General features: G+C 39.2%; 1 protein-coding gene across 9 annotated transcripts in view; it reads right to left on the bottom strand.

Moving 5' to 3' along the window:
- br (broad-complex core protein) overlaps window positions 1-14,334 on the bottom strand; it is a 62,117-nt gene extending 47,783 nt beyond the window's left edge. For 8 of the 9 annotated variants that reach the window (XM_018516694.1, XM_018516696.1, XM_018516695.1 and 5 more), the window contains exon 1: window positions 12,947-14,334. The gene's annotated coding sequence lies outside the window, so the exon portion shown is untranslated. Of the gene's footprint in view, window positions 1-4,052; window positions 4,083-12,946 lie in introns of those variants that run through there. The other variant, XM_018516686.1, reaches the window with a different exon arrangement.
- Between the last annotated feature and the right edge of the window lie 13,520 nt (window positions 14,335-27,854).

Below are 27,854 nucleotides of genomic sequence, written 5' to 3'. Positions count from 1 at the left end.
GAGACGAAGATGGAGAATGCGCGCGCGCGAACGGTACAAAACTGGTAATCCTTGATCTTACATGACGTAATAAATCCTTACCGAATACGGGAGTTGCGTTAAATGCAGAATATCTCATGGACTCGTGAGACGAGCTCCAAAGAACATGATCGCGGCAAAGATTTACAACCACATGTAATTGATTTTAATGAATATTTCTCGCAGATTTGGTGAATTCTCAAGGATATTCTCAAAAGTGAATGCATATATATATGTGTATATATGTATATATATATATATATATGAAGACAGAAAGAGAGTTTCTTTTAGGATAAAGGAACAGTAATTATGCACGTACAAGTTTACGAATTGTTTATAACCGTGCGTAATTGATTTCAATAAATGTTTCGTTTAGAACGCAAAAAGTAAAAAATAGAATCGTATAATAAATAATATATATTTTATATATTCTCCTTCGAATAGATTTTTCAGTTCTAACTCAAGTTTATTGACACAGATAAAAAGGCAAACAGAACGCTTGTCTCAAAATTATATTATACAACAGATGGCTACAGAAAGTATCAGAAAAGTATTGCTTCCCTCCCGACAACTTCGATGTCTTATTTATAAAATAAAAATCTGTTTGTATTCACACGTTCGTTGTTATAAAGTGGGGAAAAAAACATTTTGCAACGTAGCATTGTACGCGTTTGGGTGAATGCTTGAATCGCAACCAGAAGTATCTGCATCACGTAATCATCTGAACCAACCTTTCTTTCACACCCTATCTCCTTCATATACGTGAACGAATCCCCACCGTCCACATCTTGCCGCTTGCTTACCATTACATACATAAATATGACGTTACGTACATGAGTTATTTCAGTAAGAAACTAAAACACAGCAATAATTTGAATGAGCAGGAAATATCGCGTAATTATATATATGTGTATACATAAAATAATTTGAAAAATATTTTAAGTTGTCATTAACGTTAAAAATTATAGAGAGTCAAAATTATTGTCATACACAGAAAAACTAATGTGATATAATATTACTGGAATAGTATCTACTAGCAATAGCAATAGCAACTGTTAGATATAATTCTGTGCGGGTCGCAAATTCTTTATTTAGAATACAATCTATTCTTGCATGACCTCCTTTTCTGTTTAAAATTATCTAAATAACGTATTAAATCTGCGTCTCCAAAATATGACAATTTTATGATAAAACATATCATATACAGCTTTAGCTATAAGTAGAAAACATCCTCACAAATTGACGTAAACGTCCTATATCTAATAAAAAAATTAAAAACAGTTATTGAACAATAATATTTATTTTTATAACATTTTTAATATTCTTTTTCTTATTAAGAAAATGTAATAAATTGAGAGTACTTTATACATTTATGATCCAAGTTGTATTTCACTTTCAATGAAAAAGACTTTATGTATACGAAAATGAATGAAATACGAAAAAGAACGAAAAAAATATAAAATGATATTCTACAATCGTCGATTTATCCAGAGATAAATAAAAATCGGATCGACGTCGATTAAAATCTGACAGATGGTTATTGATGATAATTGATGTTAGTCCGATTTTTATTTCTCCCTGAGGATCAAGGATTAATGGTCGCCAATAATCCGTCATTAATATTCGTCTCTAGATCACCTATTCGATAGGAAACGAAAAAAAGTTATTCCAATAATTAGACAGCGTCATTTATCCAAGCAAAATTTGCCGACTCTTGCCCAATGCAGATTCTTGGGCCGACGATATCACGGTAAACCGACATTAATCGATCATGACGTAACGTTAATCCAAGCGAGAGTTTGTCGAATCTTGGACTGATGTTGATGATATAAAACTGTCATTAAGGCTACATTCAGACACATCATTCGAATGACTCAGTTTATCCTTGTTTAACATACGGTGAACAACAAAGATAACTTGATATTATGAAGCCATTTGGGTGATATTTTCGAATGTAGCCTAACCGAACATGGCGCTACATCAGCTTAGGGAATATTAGTTAGCTCTTGTTCGACGATAACTCCCGGGTTAATGCACAGTGAAAAAAGAATCATTGTTCAAAAATCGCTACAGACCGGATAATTTTTATCCGATTAAGAAATTTTTTATCAATCCTTAATTCAGAAGAGATCTGTAGAGTCCGATTTCACAAAAAAAATGTCAAAATTTAGGACTGTCAATTAACACGGTGGAGAGAAATGACAAAAATTTAGATTTTCATACATATTAGAGTACCAACGTCTTTTATCTTCTATTTTTAATTCGAGTATGTTATGAGGTGATGTTTCTGGGCAATGACTAACAATTTGATGTCATAATATGAATTTGGCAGTTGTCAATATGATCGTCAAGTCCAAAAATACATGTTTTTTTCGCAAAAATCATGAAATATTAGGGTTTTCAATTGAATACGATTCCAATGTCAAAATAACGATTTAACAGCCGTAGCAGCACAATTCGGCGCAACATTGGCCCAACACATCCCCAATGTATGCCAATGTTTAACCAACGTTCCGCCAATGAATTGTGCTGCTAGGGAGTCCACTTATCAATCATTCTGTCAAATTTGAAAATATGCGTGATTGTTTTGTTAGACCTGAACTCTAATAGCGTTTTCCTTTGGGATGTATTAGCCTTGCACCGCACCAGTTGCATGTAAGCGTTGCATTGTACTGGAGTGGTGCACACCATGGTGTACGCTATTTCATTATTGCGCTAAAATCCTGCTCTCAGTTGACTTCCATTTTCAAATTTTAAATGTCACGCTGGCTCTATACCATCTCTTTGAGAAGGTGTAGCAAAATCCCACTTCGTGCATAAAACTTATTCGTCTATCACCAACATGGAAACACGCTACTCTGTCCGAGTGCAACTAAGGGAAAATTTCTAATATATAGGAAAATCCAAATTTTTTCATTTTTCTCCACCATATTAATTGACAGTACAAAAATTTGGACATCACTTTGCGAAATAGTTTTTGTTTCACAGATCTCTTCAGAACTTATCAACGAGTGATTTCAGAAAATATGTTCCGATTAAACAAAAATTACGGTTTGTAGCGATTTTTTAGTAAGTTTATGTCCCACTGCGATATGTCGGGAACCGATTATTGCCGGCTCAAAATTACCCAATTCTTACCCGATGTCGTCATACAAAAACAATTATAATATAAATTGTTTGTTTTTTATAATATTACGCTCTAAATTTTTTGGAGTGGAATCTCACTCCAAAGAGTGAAAATTGAGCCAATCTTGAAAAAAAATTTTCAGTCTTTAAGAAAAAGATTTCACTCTAAAAGTTTTAGAGAGTATATATTATATGGAAAGAAAATTATATATAATTGTTGGTTATAACATAAATAGACAATATGTACCACATTCAATTGAAGAAATTAATTGAAGAGGTGGTGTAGAATATAACACCGAAGACTCATGAAGATCCTGGATTTGAAGTGTATTATACAAAGCAAATGTACATAATATTAAATCAATTTAAATAACTAATTGCAGATAAAATAATTACATATTAACACATCTTATGAAACTTTAATTAAAAAAGAATACTTCTTTTACGAATATTGTGCCGGCTCAACATTGCCATGCAACGTTGAATTGAACTTATCATTTCGGATATTATGTTGACATCGTGCGACATTATTGGACTAATAATCAGAAATTAATTGCCAATCTTGATTCAACGCTAACCCGACTATAAAACCGTATATGGCTAATTACAATAGACAACGAATCGCGTTAATGAGCGCGACGTACCAAGCGGCACGAAGCCTAAAATGGCCCCCTCCCTCCTCCATCAACGGCTTGGAAACGTCGTTAGCCTACGCACCTGCTGGTTAAAGTGCCGCCTACCAACGGCGAAGCCGGCGTTTTCCGGGATTCATAGTGATCGACGGCAAATGTACGCGGCGATAAATCGCTCTGTTTAGGGAAGCGACGACCTGGTTCCAAATGCACTTTGCACACGCGAAGTAACAAAAGGCGGAGGTGAAGCATCACATACGTTTGATCGCTACGTACCTTCCCCATTCTTTCGTCTATCCTTCTCCGATCCCCGACTCGTCTCGACTCGACTGCCCTAACTGAGACTCCCCCCCCCCCCTTCTCTCTATCTCTCTCTTCTCTACATCTCTCTTTCTCCTTCTGCCATCATCGTCCCCTCTGCACGAACCGGTACCCTTTCCTCTTCCCTTGCACTCGCAAACATTTGGTGGCCGTTGACCTCAAGCGGGCTAATCCGTCGACAGCCAAACAACCAATTATTTCTCTTCAACGGTACGCTTCGCCACGGCCGGCCGACATAGCGCTAAACGTGGGAATGCCCGAGGTACCCGATGAATCAGGTGAAAAAACCTCGGTTGATTGGTGACAATGTGCAACTAAATCTTTCTTCCGTCGTTTGTTTCGTAGGCGGAAATACAATTTAAAAAACATCAACGAAAAGCTGAATTTAACACGAGCTATGTGAACACGCAAATGTCCAAGTCTATGTACGTAAAATCATTAATATAAGAGCCTTGTAGAATTTAATATCAATTTTAAAGTCGTTACAATTAATGCTCGATATTAATCCTTGAAAATAGCTTCTAAAACAGTTCTCACTTTATGACTAGACAGATTATACGCAAAGGTCTCAAAGGAAAAAAAGCTTGTATGATCATGATATTTAAGAAATTATAAAAAACTTATAATTTGTCGATTGACTTCGCCTACTTCACTGATACACAATTAAAGAAAAAAAAATAATAGTGTCAAAGAATACACGATCGCATAGATATAGTTATCGAATTTTTTTCGCAATAGTGGCCCAATTAACCGAAACATGACATCGCAATTTATTCGCAATAGAACCGATTTTGTGTGGCAAGTTTTTATTTTCCTCTCACGTACTGCTTTTACAGATACAGGAAGGGCTCACGTCGAGAACCTTTTACCGTCTGGCCAATACTAAATACGCGCTACTTCATACGAGACTAGTGCCACCGTTATACCTCGCGTCTATTCTTACGCTATCTTGTACTACTGCAATTCTGCCGTTCCAACCAACCGAGATTGAAATCCAGCGTGACATCGATGAGTTTCGATTCCAAAATTACAGATGAAAGTTATTTTCTACTTTTATTTGATGATAAAAACACAATTAAATTGCCATAGAAAATATCTTTTTGCATCTATAAATCGGAAATCGAACTTGTCAAAATTATGACGGTATCTATAGTAAGCAGCTGTAGACATTCATGGCTATAAACAGCCACAAAATTTTCTTTTATTTTATTCTTGGTTTATTACTTTTAGCTATTTCAGTTATTCGCAACTTCAACGAATACAATCGTTATTTTAAAAATTATTTTGAACATGTAGACATATTTTCTTTTTACGGCAAATCGTGAAATTTTTGCATTTAATGGATTGATATTATGTATTAACATTGGATTCTCAGCGTTTTCACAGTTGTATAGCAAAGTTTTGTTATGTCAATGTAATTTATGCCGTATCGTCGTGCGGAGAGGTGATTTGAACGCAGGATAACGACAACTGCGTTCGAATGCATTTATCTAATCCAACAGGTTTCCACCAAGCATTCGCAAAACAATAAATAAATCTCAATGGTATAAAAAAGAAGACGTGTGAGTAAGGATACATTCTTCTTTTTATTTTTCGTTTGAAATATATCTCACGGGAATGCATATTACAAAACGGGCTAAGCGACGATAAGAACCGATCTACGAAACAATCGTTTATCGATTATCGATCTCTAAATCATTTTCGCTCATATCCGTCGCGGATCGACCTACTTTCTGGCGATATTCCGTACGATTAATTGAGGCGCGATGATCCACGAATATTTCCGTCGGCGCTTAAAAATACTGAAAACAGGTCAGCGGCTATATTTTTAATTGTAGCGCAGACAGTCGACTGCATCGAGTTTGCATCGCGAGGTACATATATATGAAGCGCGTACATATATGTGTACATATAGATATACACATGTTTACAACGCGAGTTAAAAACGGATCGTAGTAAAGAATTGAGGATGCGCCGCTGGCATTTTTTTTAGACGAACACTTTCAGCGACGACTGTGATGTCGCTTACATTCGATACGTTTCTTCTCGCTTCAAGACAAATGTATATTATGTATAATCGATTTTTTCTTTTTTTTTTTTTTTTTGCGAAACAAGCCACACCTGTAGTAATTAATTAATTTACGCACTTGCGAATATATATCTCGCCTGTGGCACGCGAAGTCATTTATAAAAAATCAACATTCTAAGCAAGCGTATAGCATCGATTTCTCCTAAAATCTAAATGAAAATAAGTTCGATTTTAAAATACACTTAATATTAATATCGGATACATCTATATCCATCTTGCCAAGTAGATACATGAACGAATTTTAAAATGGACCCGTAGGATCTCAATTACACTGAATATAACTAGGGTTTAAAAAAAAAAGGTCGATCTTATAATTTGGACATTTGTCTGAGAGACAATCTTTCACCGTGTAAAAGTGAAATTATCGGCTATCGAAAAAAATATCGATATCATACCAATGACAGCCTTGATGCGCTTATTTTAACTGGCCGTATTAATTTCCGATATGGGACACGAGAAAAAACGCCTAATATTGCGATACAAAAAATGTGTGCGCGATGAAAAATTGCGAGCTTGAAAAAAAAAAATAGCTCGCGATTGCTTTTTACATCCGCTTATTTTTCCTCACTCGAAATATTGGAAAAAAAACTCTACGTTTTCACTGAAATAATTTTTGATTTTTTAAGGGCGGGACCGTGACCTTGGACGAATTCTTCGAGCACAGCTATTCCACAATGATGAAAGTAACGATCAAAATTTTAATAATTCTTCAGTTTTCCAGTAAGTCGATCAAATTATTATCGAGCGCATCAATTATCGCGAAAGTATCGTGTAACGATAGTCGCATAAAAAAAATTGCCATCGACAATTATATGGCGCGATTCGAGATCCTACGATTCGAGTCGCTACGATAAAGGCGGTTGTGACCTGCAGAAAGAAATTGGGGCTGCGCGAGTTTTTCTTTTTTTTTTTTCTTTTCACAACAGCCTATTTCTGGGGACCGCCTAATTCAACCGCCCGGGACACAGTCTAGCAACGCAATATAAACGCACACTCGCGTGCACATTTTTTTCGCTCGCGCTCGCGGATGTGGGCGTGCGCGTGTGCGTGTGCGTGTGCACATGCGCGCGTGTAATGCACGAAACAAAGAACAGTCCGAAGGAAGGAACCTCCCGCACGCATAAATACTCGGCCGCGCGCGCGCGCACACACAACACACACACACACACACATATATATACCCTCGTCGCGGTAACTCGCCGGATTCTCGGATATGATTCGTCACGATCAGCTGACGTGCGCATTTCAAGTGGCTTAAATAAAGTGACGCTCTTTCTCGCCGCTTTCACAATAGGCGCCGCATCGCGCACACATTTTTTCCAATCTTTCTAAGCGATTACAACTGCAATGTCTTTTCGGCTTCACATTTCAATGCAATGTGACTTTTCTTTCCTTCCTTTTAAGATCGTGATTTTTCAAATTGCAACTGAGAAAATAGCTGCTATCGCGTGAGATAAGTTTAATAATTTAATTAATAATCATATTCGAACGTTGCAATTTTAATATCAGTGCCGCGATGCGATAGTGATTACGTATTGAAACGTGCAATTCTTCGTAAAATCGGAATAGAGAAAACATAAAGATAATAATTTCGTTCAAGACAATTCCATAAAATAATTAGGACATTTAATTATCTCTTAACGTAAAATTAAATTTCTTCAAGATCGTGCCAATGGGAATTTCTAAAAATGTCGTAACTACCGAAACCAGCAAGAAGAGAAATCGATACGCGATATCGCTGCGGAAAGGATTAATATTTAATCTATTCACGTATCCGTGGATTATTTCTGAGCGAGAAGTAACGTAGTTAATATTTTGTCATAGGGAGATAGTAATGAAAATCAAACGGCTCTCTCTGCCTTCTTCCTAAGCACCATATATTCCTTTTCGTCATATATAAAAATAAAGACACACATATATACATATGTATGTATATATATATATATATATATGTGTTAATATAAATACGTATATTAATCATATATATTAACATATATTAATATATGTATATTAATTGTAATATTTCTGTTCCGTCTCGATAGCCCGAGTCATTTCCAAACTTCTTTTGCACGTAGTCACAGGAGTCTATAAGATACGATTTGTTAAATCTCGCACCTGCGACCTTCCTCTTTCCAAGGTACGCATCGCACAGAGTCGTCTGTACGAATTTTAACGCGTAGCATGCAAAACGTGGCGTGGCCGCATAATCGCCGCGCATCTGAATTTACGCGCAATACATATATGTATATATGTGTGTGTGTATGTATACATATATACAACGACATATATATATATATGTATAATATATGTACACTATTTAATCGCGCGTCTTGTATTGCTGCACGCAGGAATTTATTTCCACTGACTTGCGCTACGCTGCGCTGGACGGATCGTTGAATGAATTCGCTTTGTTAATTTTATCGAACTCGCACGCTCTTATCCGCGCGTGTTTCGCGGGCTCTCTCTCTCTCTCTCTCTCTTCCTCTCTTTCTCATCGATCACTATCGATCGTCGAGCGCAAAGACGCAGGCGCATTCCGGAATGTTTAAATTTCATAGAATACGCGATGTATTGTATATCGCGCGATAATCTCCTCAAGGTGTATCCGTGGCTTGGGCTATCGCTATCTCGCGCGCATGTAATACTAAAGCGGGTTCCCGCGGAAAATAAACCAATGAAAATCAGCGCGACCGATTTTATAGGCAATATAAAAATATAAAATAAGCGTGATAAATCAACGCTATAACTGACAAATAATGCAAGAGTAAAAGATATGAAAGTACGATTCTTATTATTATCACGTCCTGTGATCGATAAACCTTTTTCCTAAACTTTCTACGAGATCGCCTGATACCTGCCTAACATCGAGGCTAAATGATCAAAAATATACGCGACGATGTTAAAGCATCGTTACTGACGTGTCAGTCTGTAACGCGGTCGTTCCGAGCGAGCGTCCGCTGCGCCTAAATAACGCGTCCGCTTGTCCGGAGTCTAATTTCGCAGATAACGCGCGAGCCGCCGCGAACGTAATCTAGTTACTAGGCGTACAATCTAATCGACCGATTCATATTATGTGTATGCATACCTGCACGTACAAACTACACTTCTATTCGTAGAATCGCACTAGCCCGCGCGATAACTAACCCGCGTGTCAGTTTGTCTTTAATGTTACGAAACTAAATCGTGCGATACGTTACGCAACTTCCTATTCTTGCATTAATTTGACTATTTATCATCGTCACTTTAACGTCTATATATGCGCATGGTAAGACTGTCGCTAACGACATTTTTGACGATTCTGCGAAATATGATTTACAATAAAAAGTGCTTCGATAGCGATAGAATGTATTTTAATATATACATAGAGAGTAATTGAATTTAATAATTCTTTTTACGCGAACTTAATTTTGAGATATTCCTTCTTTAAGAACAATTTGATCAGTCCAATCTTTTATCACAATTCTTAATTTTTTTTATTAGGAATTCTTTCTCCCTGTCTTTCTTTGTAATAATTCAAGAAATAAAAATTATTCATGTACATTCTACAGACAGACAGAAAGAACATATTTCGAAATATTCTCTTTTAAAAGTTTATCCCTTTCTTTTTAAGAAAATGTTTCTAGTATTATATTACATTATTTTCTATATTATTTCACGATTTCAATATTTTACGGAATTTTGTAAAACTACATTCGTATCTTCGAATCTCTTGAAGGGATCACAATTTGCATAGAATAGCGTTTGAAAGAAAGTATGAAAAAATAGAGCACAGTTATTTTACAGTGTCCGACAATTCTCGAAGCGGTGAATCGAAGGACTGAAGGAGCTAAGAAGAACGAGAATAACGGGTGAGATTCAGCGTCCGTTATGGTTCAAGGAGAACACACCGTTACCGGATACATCCCTTTTCTCTCGTGCAGGTGCTCCGAAGAAAATTAACTGGCCATCGCCGCTCTAATTGCCTCGGCGTATTAATGTTGCCGTGCAAATATGCAATCAGGCAAACTGCATTATAAATTAATAAGGGTTAGCGGTCGTTTTAATAATGAGTAGATCGAAAGATTTTCTGTTTTAATTACTCTAATAAAGCGCCGATATGTTCCAAGAATGAGACGTCTGAATTCGTAAAGACGCTATACGAGTTTAGCCATAAGAAATGCGATAATAGTAATGTAATTCCGATCACGTTTCTATCGGGATCGCTCGATAGCCGAAATAATAGACAGCGAATAGTAATATGCGTCGACAAAATACATTAAAATTAGAAAAGTTAGATAAGTCTGAGAATAACGACTAAGTTTATTTTGCGGAAACAATCGACTTTGAAGAAACTACTCAAACACATATTTACTCAAGAAGATTTTATATAAGTAAAAAAAAAATAGTAATACAGAAATAGAAATTCCAAACACAATAACAGCTTCGTAGAAGCTTCTTACGATCTCTTTTTCTAATCGGATTTTTTTACCAAATTCTCACAGTTCTCATAATCGAACATATATTGAGAGAACGAGAGAAAAAAAAAAGATATCGTTACGCGCACGCTGTCATATGTTCTATCATAAATCGCGCGTTGAATTGTTCATGCGAGCTAAAATTACCGAGCGCGAGCGTTCGCGCGATATCGCATGAATCGGACGAGTGACGAGGTATAGTCATGAGAACAATATAGTTTCTCGCGGTCAACGAAACATCGGTTAACAAAGGAGATTAGGTGGGCGCGAGTCGCAACCGTCGCAACTTTATCCGAGACCATCCTTGGGAGAATCCGCTTCTGTAGGAAGGCCACTGGACGAAAAGTTCTATCGCTACACGCCGCATGCGCGCGCACGCGTACGAGGCGCATACGCGTAGCTGGTGCACGCGGCGGCTAAATTTTTCAAGAACGTACGCATCATCATCGCTTCTTATTTTTTACCAGAGCCACTGCGGGCCCCCTTCTCTTCTTTCTTCCCCTCCCTAGTTCGTATAGTCCTGTTCGCGATTTTCCTTCGTCTCTCTCTCTCTCGACTCTCTCCCCCTCTCTTTTTTTCTTCGGCGGTGTATACTCGCGAAATCTATTTATACCTAGGTCCTCTGGTGTTTTCAACTTGCTGCACGGCCGTGCAACAAGCTCAACCTGCGGTCTCTCGTAAAAATAGGAAACAGGCGGGCCGAGAAAGGAGCGTTTCGATTTGAAGAAACTCTCACGCGGTCGCAGGTGCGTGCGAAATATCATCTGCGAATAGCGATTGTCCGCCTCTTAATATTTATACCGCGTGCTTAACATTTGCGACACGTGGCCTCTCCTAACTCTCGTGCATCGTAAACGTATAAATAAAAGAGAGAGAAAACACACACACACACATATATATATATATATATACACGTGTGTATACATAAGTATATAACTATATGTATATACACATATTTATACAACGTACATGCGAAACGCGGGACACCGTGCGTAAACCAACGGGTGCTGAAATCCTGCGTCCCAAAAAATACGTAATCGCTTGCGGTTAGCGAACAAAAAAAATAAAAATAAAATAACTCCCTCTCTCTCTCTCTCCTCTCTCTTCTTGCGCGCGCGCACATAGCGCGGTAACGTGACGAAATCGGGCATGTAAAAAAAAAAGCCAAAAAAAATTTAAAAAAAAGGAAACGAGGAAAAAACGATTACTCCCACGCGGCGGGAGCCCCGCGCGCCAGACGAGGTGTGGTGCGGCGTGGAAAACGAGAGTGAACGCGTAGAGTCGAGCGCGTACGCGCGGCGTGGCACGGCGTGGCGCGGTGCGGTGCGGTGTGGTACGGTACGGCGCGGCGCGGCGCGACGGCGACCGTGGCACGGTCGCGGCACGGCCCCGGAGCGACGCACGACAAACGAGGATCGAGAGCGCCTCTCGCGGCGCGGAAAGAGCGAGAGCGAGCGAGCGCGATGGATTACGTCATGTGCCAGGCACTCTCTAACGTCTGGCATTATCTTCGTCTAGTGCGAGTCTAGCCGCGCCAGTCCAAACGGTACTAACGCCGCGCTACCGCCAACACTGCCGCTGCTGTTGCCGCCGCCGCCGCCGCCACAATCGCCGTCAGTCACCTTCGCCGTCTGGCATACATAGGCAAGGGCATACGAGACACGTCATCGTATGTGGATTCATGAAAGGACACACGCGCGTATTCTAGCGCTAACTAGGTGTTCAACGACACGCATATATATACGTGTCGGAGCCAACGGACACACGCATACACGCGTCGCGTATACTCTCGGCGCTCGTGTGTTGGTGCATGTGCACGCACCGCACGCACACCTACATATATATTTTGCATGCACGCGTTACCGCTATATGACTCGCGCGACAGATACATGCAAACACCCGTCCCTTTCTTTCTTTCTTTCTTTCTTTCTCTCTTTCTTTCTCTCCCTCGTCTTCTCTCTTTTTCTTTCGCACTCTTTTTCGCTTTCGCGCCCCCCCCCCTCCCTCCCCCCCTTCCCCGTTAATCGCGCCTTCTTCCTCTTCCCCTTGCCGGATTTTCTCCGTCTATCCTCTTATCCCCTGCCTCCCGTCCGCCCCCCTTTAAGTACCCCCTCCCGAATTTTTTACTCTTTCTCTCTTATTAAGCGAGCCTCCCTCCTCCTTCTACGCTTTCGTCTCGCTTCTACTCCATTCCCCTCCCTCCTCTCTGTCTTCCCTAAACTTCTTCCTCTGTCTCTAGCGCAACCGCGTACACCGTGGAAGCCGTACAGGCAGCCGAAGGCCACCGGTCTCAGCTGTGGACGTACCTTGATCGTCAAACGAGAAGTGAAGTGTTGGACCTCCTTTGCCCGGCGTCCTTGTCGTCGCTGCTAAGCCCCGTGATTCTATCGTTCTAACACGACGAAGATGACGGATCGGACGTTGGGCGGGGAGGAGGAACGTCTTTCCTCCAACTTCCGCCGATTTCTTCCAGCCGTGCAGAAATGTCGCCGAGTAGAGACAGATGCGCTTGTGTCTCTCGTTTTTTTTTCTCTCTCTCTTGTTTCTTTCCTTCCGACCAGCTTTCCTTCACCAATTTTCACAAATCCGCTGCCTGCTGATTATCGTACGTCTCTACGACGTCTCGATTGGAAGAATCTCTGATGGACGAACGGATCGCTAACGATTGTATGACGACGTACGAGACAATCGCATGTTCCACTGTCGAGCCTCGTTAATCGATGGATCCTAATTTTCTCCGATTTTTCACACTCGCCTCACAAACATCACCCTTGGATCGTCAAAGACAATCTCGAAGACACGTGGATACCGCGTAACGAAAAAAAATCTTCCTCGCACGCTATCTTCTCATTCTTCTTCCCCGCGACTCTCTCTCAAATTGACGTGGCGCACTTTCCCTCTCGCGCTCTTCTTGCGTTCCCGATCACGATCCTCTTCAGATCCACGGAGGTACGTCGATCACTTGGGATAAGCGCGGAGATACGATCCCCAGGGAACACACGAGTCGGTTGAGGAAAACGTTAGACGAGATTTAGTAGCGCATGTACCATAGATAGCATCACTCACACCGTGACCGAGGACCGTTTTCTCTCTCCTCAAGGAAATCGTCTCCCTTTCCCTCTTCTTCGCGTGTAGAACGCGCGTAACTGGATCACCGTAACGCGTACTCGCGATCCCGTCGATACACGCATGGGCGCGCACTGTTTTTCCGCCTTGTCCCTCGTGATATCGATGTAACTGAAGAACTCACACTTCTTCTTCTTCTCTCTCTCTGTTTTTCTCGATATGCCGGGGGTTAACTTATTCTTCCAAAACTTCCAAACTACACGACGATCCTCGTCGATCGAAAACGGCGAGAAGGAACGTGATGGCGAAGAGTGAGAAAAGGGGGAAGAAACACGAGGGATTTGGCGAAGGAAGAAAATTTAATTAACACCTTCTAATACGTAACACGTGCCGCAGAATTATTGGAACGATACGCGACAGAGAGAGAGAGAGAGAGAAAGAGAAAAACAGAGAAAGAGAAAAAGAGGAGAGAGAGAGAGAGAGAGGGAGAGAGAGCGCGCAAACGATGACAATTGTCGGTGTTAGAATGTCCTGCGTGTATTATCTTGCGCGCCGGTTGAACGTCGAGGATCGAAGGACCCAGCTGCTCTCCTCGCCGCTTCTTTGGGACACACACCGGGGGACTACCTAGTCGTAGAGTGATTGGGAACGCGACTGGCCAAAGCACTTGATTCGCGCGCGGTTCGGTTTGCCCGTTGCTGCGCCTCTCCCGTGCAGTTTTTTCGGCAGTCCTGTGGTATGCGTGCGCGCGCGGCGTGCATGTGTGCGTGCCGAGTGCCCGCGCGCGTGTACGCTCCTCTCTTTCTCTCTCTCTTTTCTCTCTCTCTCTCTCTCTCTCTCTCTCTTTCTGTGTTCCTCCTCTTTTTCTCTTTCTATCTACACGAAGAGCTCTTTTTCGTTCTCCTTCCCTCCGCGCCGTTCTTCCTATCCCTCTCTCACTTCCCTCGTTTTTAACACGAGAGTGTGCCGCCCGCTTGCACCCGCGTGTACGTGTGTGTACGTGTGTGTGTGCGCGGGCCCTCACGTGTGCGTGCGTGCGTGCGTGGCCCCCGTGATGTACACCGAAGAGTGGCCCTGCGCGCGAAAAAGAGAGAGGGTTGAGCGTGCGAGAATGAGCGAGTGTACATACGGCCGTCTGTCTATATGCGTACGTAAGTATATGTATATATACGTCCGTCCGATCCGCCTTGTCGTTGTGTCGTACGCTGCATGCATGCATGCGTGCGTGCGTGCGTGCATGCGTGAGTGCGTGCGTGCGTGCGTGCGCGTCCCGGGTAGGCGAGGGTATAGTTACCGAAATGTTAACCTCGTGGAACCACTTTTTATTGAGTGTCGCAAAATTCATAGGAACCTCGCGACGTGAGGAGAGGGGGTTTAACCCGGCCCCCGCTCCTCCCGACCACGCTAGCGGGGCTGACGCCGCGGAGGGGCGACAACCCCTACCCTCCGTGCCGTACGGGGTCCCCCGCGGCACCCCTCCGCGTACCACGAGCCGTCCTCCTCCCCCCCTCCTCCTCCTCCTCCTCCTCCTCCTCCTCCTCCTCTTCCTCCTTCTCCTGCTCCGTCACTTCCTCCTCCTCGTTCTCCTGATCCGCGTCCTCATCCGCGTCCTCATCTTCGTCCTCCTCCCCTCGGTCGCTCGCTCGCTCGCTCGACTCGAGGCCCTGGTCCTCGCCAATTCTTCGGCCCCCCACCATTTCCTCGCTAGTGGCCCCCAACCCCTGGTTTAGTTCTTTTCCCCCCTTGCCCTGGCACCCTTGGTCTCGACCGTGCACCGCGCTTCGGCTGTTCCCCCTTGCTCGTCTCACGAGTCTCATCCATGCCGACCAATCGCCCTCCTTCCTTTCCTCTTTCCTACTCGCCAACGTTGGCCCATCCGCTTATTCCACACTCTCTCTCTCTCTCTCGCTTCTCTACTTCTTTCTGTTCTTTTCTTCGCTTGACGCTCTTCTCTCTTTCCTTCTTTTCTCCTTCCCTCGCTATATCTCTTCTTTTTTATTCCGCTACAACTCGTCTTCTCTCTTTCTCTCTTCTCTTCTTTTATCCACCCTTCCTTCACTTCCACCTCTTCCGATCCGCGCTTCTTTCTTTCTCTCCTTTCTTCCTCTTTCTCCCTCGCTTTCTCCTTATTTCTTTCTTCCCCTTTCGGCCGCCTTCTTTCCATCGCTCCTCTCCCGTTCTTCTCGTCTCGTCTCATCTCATCTCATCTCTGCCGTCAGCCTCCGAAACGAAACGAACGAGTCTCGTCTCTTCCCTCTGCCTCTCTCTCCGCCTCCCCGTTTCTCTCGCTCTAGCGCAAGCCAACTATCTTCTTGCGCTGGTGTTTGACACCGCCAGCATCATGCCTTGCCCCCACCTGTCAGCTCTGTTACCACCCTGCAGCGTCCGGTATTTAGCCTTTACATAGCCAAACTTAAAAACGTAGCTTTAGCTGTACATAGTACGACCGATCTTCTTTTATGCACGACCCTACACGTAACATTTTGCATCATCGTCTATCGTTTAACTCTTTCGTGACCAGCGAGACATATGTGTCCCATTAAGAATTTCTCTCGATATAAGTTGATGGGACGCCCTCGTTCCACCCATAATCTCCATGCTGATATCTCACTTATATGGCGCAAAAAAAATTAATTTAGTCATGAAAGCGTTAATATCGGGAGAATACCTTTCTATCTCTCGCTAGCACTCTAGAGCGTAATCGGTAATGATATTTATTCTGCCATTAATTCGATTCCTTTTGCAAATCAGCAAATTATTAGTCGCATTAATCTATATGCAAATATGTTTTTAATGTTACTTGTAATTCTAGATGCATCTGTGTCAATACGCTGCAAGGTGTTTCCTTTTGACAATTGTATCTGAATGTAATCTTTAGATTAGAGCGATAAACGGCAAATGCAGATTGTCGTCCTTCAATCGTTTAATCGAGCAGACCGCGATCGACGTTCGCTAGCTGTTCATTGAGATAACGAGCTCAAGGACTTGGCAATACTCTGCAGGTTCTCGTCAAACATCAGTAAGCAATGGTTTTAGGGTATCTGTCTATATAATGCTACGAACGCTTGGAAATGTTTAGATCACGATAACTTAACTCATCTATCTATTTTACATTACTAATACAATCTTAGCCAAAAATGTTCAGTATCTTATTAACTATCTAAAGTTTTAACTCAAAGATTGATTTATAGCATTTGCTGTAAAATATATCCTTTGTTTTAAGAACACTTCAAACTTATGTATAATATAATACCGGCGTTGTTATCAACAAGTAATGATGCAGATAAAAGAATTATAGATAAATGAAAAATAAATAGTACCTAATATTTTTAGCCACATCGTAAATTTTCCTTCACTTCTCTTTAATTGAAGAGACGAAACAGTGTACGGAGCAATTAATTACAATCGGAAATTCTCTCTTATTGTTTTTGCATTGGGTGAATACCTATTTGAAGATAACATTTTTGGGTATTTTGACGTTCGCTTTGCTAAGAATTTGTAAGAATATCTAGCTCAATGGTTAAAAAAATCCGTTTTATTTTATGCAATGTGCCATATGATCTCGTAAAACAAAAAATTTCATGTATAAAAGACTGTAAATAGAATCGGTTTGAATAAATAATGACTCAAAGCAATAATAATGTTAAGCTAACGATAAACTAGCAGTTGACGGTTTAATACAGTTTGAGAGTCCGTAATATATTCATAATAAAGAAAGAGGGAAAGAGATGTCTTAACCATCAATTAGATTCGTGGGTATAGGCTTATCGCGATATATTGTCGAATCCAACGAGATGGTCAATTAAGAGCGAATGAACGGGAATTCGCAAATGCGTGATAGTAATCAACCTGGTCCCGGTCTCCGGATTTCCACGCGATATAATCCACACTGTAAACGAGACATGTGAGACGATCGTGACACTTACAGCCTAAAATTCTGCGCTTATGCCAAACAATTGAGGCGGCGTGAACAAACTACCGTTACTCTTTCGCGCAAGCGGAAGCCCATAAACGAAAACAGATTATTGTGGGGCGCATGAAAGCACAGCAGAAACCATTCGGCAAAGAGCTACGCGATAATTATATTGTAATCGCTCGTTTTGTGTATTTCATTACGTAAAATGATTCTGACGGATGGATAAAGTACTTAAGGATGATTCACAATACTAATATAAATGTATACAAGAAATATCAATCGGTGTTTGATTGAAGAATGCCAAATATTAATCAATTAATAGAAATAATCCTATTTTCAGTCAAAGTGGATCTTAATACTGAAAACACTAACATTTGCTTGATCGAAAATACGATTTTATTTCTATTAATTGATTTATTCTCGTCTAATTTCGATTATATTATAATTGCCAAATATTAAGTAATATTTTAAACAAGTGATGTAAAATAATGTTTATGTTATAAATATGAAAAGTTGAAAAATGTCCCTATTATAGACACAAAAATGTCTTTAAAGTTTTATGCAGTTGATAATCTAGTATTCACACACACAAGAATTAATATATACTGTACAGCGTTGCGCTGTTTAGTAATGCAAATGTGTCTATTGCAACCTGTTATAATCCTTATGATTTATTTTTGGCAATAATTATGAAAAATTTAACACGCAATATTGCTTCAAAAATTATTAATGTGTTTGAAAAAAAATTTTAAATCAAGAAATATCAAAAAAAAAATGTGTGGTTGAAAATAGAAAAACAAGAATTCTAGTAGATTCTATACCAGAAATATTGTATCTCAACCAGAATTCCGATTATTTTAATTAAAATTTATATAACCAGAAAATTCTGATTCGTCCATTTTCCGCCAGAATTACTATTTAATCCAACCAAAAACCATTTTTCTCAGTGTAAATATCAACAACGAAATTTTTTACTATTAAACGTTTACAGTAGAAAATACTTTGATCAGATAAGTTAAGAAAGAGAAAGAATGTTTGTACGATATATTATTGCGAATATACAACGATTCCAATACGAATACGAAAAATATGATATATGGTCCTCTTACATAAGATAGTCAAACATTCAAGGAAGTAGTACTAAAAATTATCGATGTAGGTGTGAACGATTATCGATTCACCTTGCTCGCATAAAGCCACGATGAGAGAAGAGCTCATCGCGCGTGATGCAAGCACCATTATATCGAGTACCGCTCGCCTGGTGTACACTTTGTTACGCAATATCTCGAATCTGTAGGAATTCGCAGCCGTCGTCTTATTGTCTCCTTCCCTCCCTCTCTTTCTCTCTCTTTTTCTTCCGAGACAGGCGTGACTTGTTGCAAACGCCTGGCTTTCTTGACGTCTGGAAAAGGTGAATCGAACCGGATCCACAAGCGACTGCTCGAGAACATTTGATTTGCTGCGTTTTGTATCGCTGGCATGCGAAATTTCGTTCGGCGATTTAAAATGTAAAATGGCTGCTTTATACGCGTCATCATTGTCACCGTCATTATTATCCTGCTGAGGTACATACCGGTGCTCTGCACGTGCAACCTTTGAGAGTCGTTAATCTCTGAGAGACGTTCAGTAACATCGCGATACTATTAATCGCGCCATCTCTGACACACATCGCAGAATATTTGCGTTCTGATTAACGTGAGAGATAAGATTATAGTTTATATCGAGGACAAGATATTGCTGATCTATGCGCGTATTTCGCATCAAACTCGCGTTCGACTTGGCGATGGAAATAATCGCGAATTGAAAGTCACCTTTTGGCTAAGAAAAAAAGTTGCACGTTGTTTTGCATAGTCGAAAACAAATGGCGAGAACAGCTTGTACGAGTTACGAAACAGACGTTTGTATTAATGCCGCGCAAAAATTTGTATAAATTAATATTTGAATAATAGGTTACTCTGTGTAAAAATTCAAACATTTTTTGTGGCAAAGATATATTATATTACCAAACAGTAAACCAATCAGTAAACCAGTATATTAATGGCACTATAATCGATGATGAATAATACGTTCAATACGATTGGGATGTCAGATATATTCACAATCAGATAATTCAATTCGGTTATGCACGTCGATCATCGCGCCTGTTCTTCCGGTTTTGAAATCCCGGCAGATATTTGCCTTTATGTTTTCACTTGCGAAGTTGCCTTGTGTGGACTATCTTCTGCAGAAATATTTTGTATCGTTTGAACCTTGATCTGAAAATGTTTATTCGAGAGGAAGTAAAATTTTCTTCTTGGAAGCTATCCTCTTTAGCCGTTCGAATTGTTGTGACAACTGATGCTAAATACAGTTAATATACATATATGTAATATAGATAGTAATACTTTTTTGTCTTAATATGTCGTAAGTATTATACTTCCTTTATTTTATTCTGATATGACAAAAGATACGTGAAAGAAATATAATTATAAAATGGAGGATAAGATGACACTCAAAATATCTCTTCAAAATATTTGATCAAGAGCATTTTAATACTTTCTGTTATTAATATCAAACTATTTTAATATAAGAGAAAAAGCTTTTTAATCGGTCAAAGCGGTGTAATATTTCTAATTTTTATATACATTTTTTAATTCTATAAATTGCTCGTCGATTTGATTGTCGCAGTTGAAACTCAATCCTAAATGTAACCAGAATATTTTAATATTCTATCACAAATTGAATTAGTCATCTTGAATTTTTAATCTTAAAACACTACAAGAATTAATTTATTGCGAAAAAAACTATTATTTTTCATGGCTTTATGAACCACTATAACAAATCACTATCAAATCACGAATTTGTTACATAACGTTTCATAACATACAGCATTTTAAAGTGAAATATTTCGAGTGTAAGGCAGAATGTACCTTCGGATATAACGAAGACTCGAATTTATTTATCTAGTGTTTATCTGACATTCGCGAGCGATCAAAGTCGATCAAATGCGGTAGTCTAGCGTTAAATGTGCGGTGAAAGGATACACGATTCTGCGCGTTCGCGATGTTATTCGAAAATTCCGATGTTCCGCGAGAGCAAGGTGCGGCGGTCCTTTGCACGAGGCTCGCTAGCAGATTGGGCAGGATGGCTTCCTGCAAGAGAGTTTGCTAGTCGATCGGGGGCCATGAACCTCGAACAGGTTGGCCCCTTGGACATTCACCTTCTGTGCCGCTTCAGCGCTCGTCCGCCCTCCCTCTCCTGTTCTCACAGTTGCTGCATCTCTCGCTTCCTAAGGGTACGTTCGCCTCTACCCTGTCCTCGCCCTCCTCCTCCCCCTCCCCCTCCCCTTCCCCCCCCTCCTCCTCCTTGGCCCTTCCAACCGCTATTCCTTCTCTCCCTTCCGCGAATCACGCTACTCTATTTCTCTTCTATCCACCCATCTTTACACGTCCATTCGTCTCAATATACACATCTATTCGTTGCAACGTGCATTTTTGCGCTCGATCAGCCTCTTCTCGTCTTTCTTTCTTTCTCACCAGCGATTATTTTCAGAAACAAAGAATATACACCGTACGAATATACTTGCAAAACTCACGATTTGAAGAGATCGGGACAGGTGGTTACAGTTTTTGATTAATATGATTTTTGGAAAAAAGCGGATGCCTGATTTGGAAATATTTTATACGTTATAATATATTTATATCTCCTTTAGGTAGAAAAAATATCTTGAATTCATCATCGTGTGTCAAATAAGTTATTTAATTTTAAATAAAGCTGCGAAAATGTGACATTGTCAATTAGCCCCGTGTTCCAGGTTGATTGTCACACGTTCTAGAGTTGGCAGTAGCATATTTGTCGACAACACATACAAAAAATACAATTTTTGTTTTAATATTAGTTCTATTTTTTAGGAAATAATAGTAATTACGGTGGTATCTTTTTGGAATTTCACGTTTAGCGCATTAATCACGCAAGCGCGTACCTGGTCACAAAATTTTTTGCTTGTGCGGCATATCTTTTTTTGCGCAATATATACAATCCATTGTGAAATTGCGACATGCCGCGTCAACTAACCCTATTCACCGCGCGCGGTACATAATTTCGCAAGAAATCTCGTATTGCACATTCTGTTATCTTCTGTTTATCTAGTCAGGATTAGATTGCATTGAGCAACGAGATCAATAACGTTGAATACCAACATTAATTAATTAACAATATCAAGAATGTACAGGGCACTTAAGAGTCAAATATAAAGAGAAAATTATTTAAAACATAAAAACTCTCAAACCAGAAGTATATTTAATATAATATTCTATAAATAATTAAAAATTCTATATACATATATATTTCATTACACGTTTCGGTCTCACGATTGAGCCATCTTCAGATCTGATAGTCGTATATGAACAGATGATGTTATATTGGTTAAACACAGTCGAAGAAATAGATAAAATTATGAACATGTTAATGAAGACCAGAGAGATGATTTTGTAGAGAGACGGAAATTACTCGCAAAACGGCTGGACGACCGGTTGTTTAGAATTTCCCGATGTTCTAACTGGCCATATATTTAAATTTCGCATATCGAGAAGAAGCAAGTCAATTATTAAATCATTCAGCATCAGTGTGTTAGTTTGTGATAAAACAAATACTAATATCTCAGTGGAAATTTTTGTCATATAAAATTAACATTGTATAAAGATAAAAATTCATATATCAAAAAATATTTAAAAATGTTAAAAAAAAGACCCGTATTAAGCATGTATGTTACTTTCTCGACAAACGAGCACTGACCGCGATGATTTATAGAATATTATATCAAATATACTTCTGGTTTGAGTTTTTATGTTTTAAATAATTTTCTCTTTATATTTGACTCTTAAATGCCCTGTATACTCTTGATATTGTTGTTTGAATGAAGAGTCCTTTGTTCTTATAATAATTTAATTAATTAATTACTAATTTCGCGATAGCTACTGTCAAATTTATTGTAAAATTTTTCATATGATGTGTATTATAAAGAAAAATAAAAATTGATATGAGCTGCATCGAACGAACTGAATTATTTTCTGCAACCTCGATCGAATGACGCAAAGCGCATTATGAAATTTTTGAAACAGACTCATAGAGGACAATTTTTAAACGCGTGTGCAATTTTTACGATCCGCAAATGGCATACATCAACGGATTTAGGCGTGCAAAATTAACCGTTTCGATAGCTAAATAATCGTCGCACGATCAAAATATTTGCAATATCATTGAACATGTTTCAATGAAGTTAAATATAGTTAAATATGACGGAACATGGAAAATCTTTGTTCCACTTTCTCGTGAAACGAGAGTCGAATCAAGATCACGTCTCTATAAATTCTCCTTATTTACGATTGCACAATATCTTTTCATAATATTCTAGTAGACACACGCAAGAAAAAGCTTCTTGGAAGTGAAGTCTGGTTATTAGATTACTTCAGTACTAAGAAAATGCTTTTTGTGTATGCTTACTGAAACATTATGAAATAATATTGTAATCATAAACAAATTTATTCGAGACGAGCTTATCATTAGATTATGAGAAGAGTTTGTCATAGATATCGTATTCTAACGAAATTAATGATGCAATACTATGTAAGAAAGCTTATACGAAATATTTGCAACGCATTTACCTATCGTAATATTAAAATTAAATTTTAAAATATAATTTCGGATTAACACAACCGATTTTAGAAGAATGATAGTATAATACGAGTATATTTTTAGAGTCTATCCTTTCTTTCTTTTATATTTTTTTATGCTCATTTTTTGTAAGCAATTTTAAAATGATTTTTTTAGTTATGTCGTTGCTGCAGAAAATGAACGATGTGTGAACGAAATGTAAATTCTGACTTTTGATTTTAATGTCTTATAGGATTATTGTAATCAACGTCATTTCGTACCTCGTATTTAAAATAGTATCTTAAACGCATATTTTTTTTTATTCTCTACAGAATAATTATATACTTTGTTTTTTTTTCTACAGAATAGTTACATACTCTGTTTATGTCTCTACAGAATAATTTTGACCGCGTTAATTGTAAGAGATAACGCGGAGGCCCCCCCGTTTGATTTTCCTTCTGTGCCGCTGAAATCGACCGCTTCAATTCAATCGCGCGAGATCGTTACGACGCCGACGGAGCGAAGCTTCGTGTCGAAGTATGCCAATTATTGCGCGATGTCACTTTTGTTATCATTATGCTTTCGGGGAAGCATTTCGCAAAGCATGAGGTAATATAATAACAGAAGCGAGGCAGCCAGTGTCACGCGCCGAAAACAATCTAAAACGCTTTCAGTATGATATATATAATATTGCCAAATGTGCTACATTTACGGTAATATTTTGAATAACATATATAACGTTTAGAATTATAATGATTTAATAATTTCCGTTTGAGGAGAAGTTATACTTTTATATAAATCATTGATCGTCAAATAACGTGCATTCGCAGCATTTATACATTATAGAAAATTAATTATGGAAAATTTTATACGCATACATGTATACTAATGTATAACGCGGTAGATTACGCAATTACAACAGAGAATATTTTTGCTGTTTTCCGTCCTATGCGCGCACGCGATTCAGTGCGAAATAATTAAAACCCGGAATACTAAATTCGTCTCTCTCATTAAAGACATTTAATTAAAATGTAATTTCCATTTGTACAAAAAGAAGACGACCAATTTGAACCGCTCGGGAAAACCGATCGCTTCAACATCGATATATCGCATTGATGGCGATACACGCGTGTACACGCCTTAACGGGTGCAATATAATAATCGCGGGATGATGATCGTTTCTGAGGGTCGATCACAATTGATTCCAGGTTCAGTCTCTACGAGATTATGGCGATGGGATGACAGTGCGTGAGAACCCGCCTTTCCGGACGCAAATGACTGGGGCTAATGGATGATTATTATGCGCATCCTTGCAAATTTGACCAGGTAACGTTTGTTAAGCACGTCCGCGTGCATCGGACACCGGCGAAAAACGTATCGTCGTGTGTACGTTTCGTGGGGTAATAATACGATGCGGTAGATGTAAGATAGTTATAATTAGGCACTTATTCGACCTAGCAACGTGCTGGTTACCCATGTGAACTTCCTTTTTGGCAATTCGGATACGCCGAAAAAACGCGAAGCCGTTGTTAGAGCGTCGCTACGAGCCCGCGAATACTGTATATAACTGAAATTGCGATCGCGCGCGCACAATCGTACGTGTGCATCGATAACTCTCTTGATTAACGCGCGTTAATTAAGAGTGCAACACTTGTACAGATTTACTCTTCCTATACGTTTACGTGTGAGCTCTTTTAATCTCTCTTGCGACCTTTATTGACATTAATTATTGCATCCGAAACACTTTGCTCCGTCTCAACAAGTGCCCTCAATCGTACTTTTTAATAGATTAACGGTATCTTTCTGTGGTGAAATTTGCGCTCTAAGGAACATATCTCCCAAGTTCCCCCTGATTAACGTACCCTTTCCGGTATCAACTAGACGTTAAGAATATATTGTAATAATACTGTTAATTTGACACAGTTACATATGTTAGAAAAATCAGTCTCGTTAAAATAAAATACGGTTTCGTATTAAATGAGAGTAGTACGCTTCCGTTAATTATGCGCATTCTTGAGCGCATACCTAATTAATTAGACAAAATGTAAGATCCACCTTGTTGTAATAACAAATTCAAATAAATTTAATTTAACCGAAAACGAAAAAGTATGGAGGATAAATATGTTAATAAAATACGTACCAAGATGTATAACCGGAACAAGTTTCGACTTAATTATAATCTTCATCAGAGAGCCGCAAGGTAATTAATTAAATATTATTTCAAAATTCGGTATTGTAATGTTCTTGAAGGACTGAAATTTTTAAGTAGACTTCAGTTTTATAAAGGAAATTATCAAGTCCTTCCGGTGTGAATTTCGAAATGCTATCTATATATTTGTCCACACGACACGACGGCACGCTTTTACTTGCGGCTGCACGTATTGCTATCTTGCTGGCTGTCCCAAATTTTCCGTACAGATGACCTACGTCACGCGATTGTTCAGTTAATTAAGTTGCTCGGTAGGACTAACATCTGCCCTTATCTGTTTTGCGATGTGAAACGTGTGTGTCAAAGAGGACATCGAACGGACAGAAAGGGTTCATTGTAACGTCGCGCTATTTGGAATTACGACTCTGGTATATTGACTCCTCCTTTGAAAAATTATATTAATATCCTACACGAGAGATTTAATACCAATTTGATGTCACGTGCGGCCGTTTGTCATCCGACGCACTTGTATCCGCGCACCTGTTTTGCGAAACATACAACAGCAACCTTAATGCAACAGGATATGTTTTAATACCGATGCACGGTATCCTCTATACTTTCCATAAACGCTTAATTTCTAGAATTCGATCGCACTGAAAAGGAAGCGGAAACGAAAGTTTCTACACCGAAAGGCGTTTCAATATTCAATGCGTCAAATTATCCCAACAGATACATATAAAATCATCAGCGGTCTGTCGCATCGTGTCACTGAAACAAAAAAAAAATTAACGAAAATAAAAGAAGAGTAGCACATGTTGGTTAAAAATTGAAATGTCGCGGTGATATACGATTTCTCGGCAAATTTTTACCGAATGGTTACGGGCTTTTATATTGGCCATCGGAGGCCGATAGAATTCTTCTTTTTTTTCCATTCTACTAATTCAGCAATATATTATTCTACTTTGCCTATTCTGTAAATATGAGGCCCATTAACACGTGTTCATCAGTACGGATACTTGGTCCGCAGACGATTATTCACACGCCGGTTCGGGCATTATGTGAAGCGATCATTACGGCGAGACGCGACCAGACGTCTTGACCTTCGTCTAAATTCACGTCAGTGACCGTAACGCGAGTCTAATACGAAAGAGAAATGAATCGTTCTGGTGGGGAGGAGGAAGGCCAAGCAAGTAGATACACTTTATCGGCGATGAGCGAGCGCACTGGCGAGTGAATAAGCAAAACGACTGATTTAGGCTTTGCGTTTAAGAGAGAAAAGAAATTAATCATTTATAACAACGATATTTATTTCTAAGGGTATTACATAAAAGAGAAAGCACTGGGAAAAATTTCTGGTTAAAAATGAATGAACCAAAAGATTCTGATTATATATTAGCTAGAATTATAATTGTGTCAGTTATAATTATAATAGATTCAACTAGAAAATTCTGATTTGTCCATTATTAACCGTTTCAATTAATGCAAATAGTCTCTTTTTCCAGTAAAGGAAAAAGAGTCGTATAAAATGTTTCTACATACCTTATTATATGCAATTTGACCAAGAATTCGATTGGGATAAGGTGCAAGTTTTGGATATAGAAAGGAATTACAACAAAAGATTAACGTCTGAAATGTTGCATATAAAAACACAAAAAAAAGGAGTTTAAACAGATACTGAATTTTTAGACAATGCCTATATACGTCAGTTCTGAATACTATTTAAAATTAATGTTTACAATTATGCTTTTGATCGTTCCGGGTCAACGCTTATATCGACTGTGACATTTGTTATTTGTCTGCATGTAACCGAAGAGTGAATAACTGTTACATTTTATTTTTTTCATTTAACGAAAAAATTATTTGGATCACTCTTGTTACTTCATCTAATTGTCAAAATTAATATTATATTCTACTGGTTGACTACTGTATGTGTACGCACAAGTTGCATCAATTCGGTGAGTGTCAATCTGCTTTCTCCTTGTCGATTCTTTTTTAAAAAAATAATTTCACATATATCTGTGACATTCTCATTCTTATCTGGAGACACTGGTAGTGTCTCGGCGCTAAGCTGCGCGAAGCGACACTGCCGTGCCTCCTTTACGCGAACCGACGAATTGCGGCAGATCGAGATTATCGGATCTCAATAACGGCTGAACCGATCGCGTTCTATGTATGCTCAATCGATAGCCACCACACGGATTGTATGATAAAAGTGCTTTTATTTTTTTTCTACGTGCCCTACGAGCGGAGATATCGCGATGCAAAGTCCGGATTTTTTAAACACCTCATTTTTTTTTAAGAAACGTCGTCGTCATTATTATTGTCGTTATTATTGTCATCGTCGACCAGGAGAAAATGTCCATCTCGTTTTTTCGACAATAGAGGGCTTTTAACTTAACCTAGCGATGGCAGCATTGCACATTCGAACGTGATCAACCACACATGACGGCTG

Source organism: Trachymyrmex cornetzi, unplaced genomic scaffold (assembly GCF_001594075.2).
Source record: "Trachymyrmex cornetzi isolate Tcor2-1 unplaced genomic scaffold, Tcor1.1 scaffold646, whole genome shotgun sequence".
NCBI lineage: Eukaryota > Metazoa > Arthropoda > Insecta > Hymenoptera > Formicidae > Trachymyrmex > Trachymyrmex cornetzi.
This window is presented reverse-complemented; position numbering and strand designations above follow the sequence as displayed.